Genomic DNA, 1360 nt, shown 5'->3' on the forward strand with positions numbered 1-1360 from the left:
GGGGAAAAGGAAAGGGAAAACTCTATTTTTGGAATCTTTGTGGTCACTCGGAGCAGCTCCTCCAAGGATTGAGAAAGGGAAAACTCGATTTTGAGCATCTCTGTGGTCACTTGGAGCAACTCCTCCAGGGAATGGAGAAAGGAAAAACTCTACTTTTTGAATCTTTGTGGTCACTTGGAGCAGCTCCTCCAAGGACTGAGAAAGGGAAAACTCTATTTCCAGCATCTTTGTGGTCACTTGGAGCATCTCCAGGGAATGGAGGAAGGGAAAACTCGATTTCCAGCATCCTTGTGGTCACTTGGAGCAGCTCCTCCGGGGAAAAGGAAAGGGAAAACTCTATTTTTGGAATCTTTGTGGTCACTTGGAGCAGCTCCTCCAAGGACTGAGAAAGGGAAAACTATTTCCAGCATCCTTGTGGTCACTTGGAGCAGCTCCTCCATCCACCAAAGACTGTTTGTGGAATTCCATCCCCTTTCAGTCATTCCATCCCCGTTTCAGACCATTCCAGGACAGCAGCCCCGGCTCCATCCGGCCACCAGCTGCTGCATTTCCCCACCCCCTCCTTCCTCCCTTCACTTTCCAGCTGGACATGAAAAATTCCATATGCTCCATGAGTCCTCCAGCTGGTTCCTGGGGTTTTTCCCTCCTCTGGAGGCTGCAGCTGGGATCCAGCATCCCAGGATTGTGAGTTATGGCTTTGCTTTTCCCCTGAGGCCGATTTCCCAATGGGGTGTTGAAGTCTCGCCCCTTTCCTGGTTTCTCCAAGGTTATGCCGGCACCAGGATCCCTGCTGGAGAGTGGGAATGGCTCATCCATGGCCCCAGCTGCTGGAAGCACCTGTATCCCGATGGGAGCCAGCACGGAGAGGTGATGATCCAGTGCTGGGATGGAGAGAGGTGCCGTGGGGATAACACAGAGTAGGGCCGGGATGGAGGGGTCACGGCTGGGATGGGGCGATGGATGGGCGGGATGGAGAGAGGGATGGGATGGAAGTGATGGCTGGGATGGAGAGAGGGATGGCTGGGATGGAGAGAGGGATAGCTGGGATGGAGAGAGGGATGGCTGGGATGGAGAGAGGGATAGCTGGGATGGAGAGAGGGGTGGTTGGGATGGGGTGAGGGATGACTGGGATGGAGCGAGGGATGGCTGGGATGGAGAGAGGGATGGCTGGGATGGAGCGAGGGATGGTTGGGATGGAGCGAGGGATGGTTGGGATGGAGCGAGGGATGGTTGGGATGGAGAGAGGGGTGGTTGGGATGGGGTGTATAGCTGGGATGGAGAGATGGATGGCTGGGATGGAGTGAGGGATGGCTGGGATGGAGAGATGGATGGCTGGGATAAAGCAATGGATGGCCGGGAT

The sequence above is a fragment of the Manacus vitellinus genome, unplaced genomic scaffold, assembly GCF_001715985.3.
Source record: "Manacus vitellinus isolate BGI_N305 unplaced genomic scaffold, ASM171598v3 scaffold_230_pilon, whole genome shotgun sequence".
Classification (NCBI taxonomy): domain Eukaryota; kingdom Metazoa; phylum Chordata; class Aves; order Passeriformes; family Pipridae; genus Manacus; species Manacus vitellinus.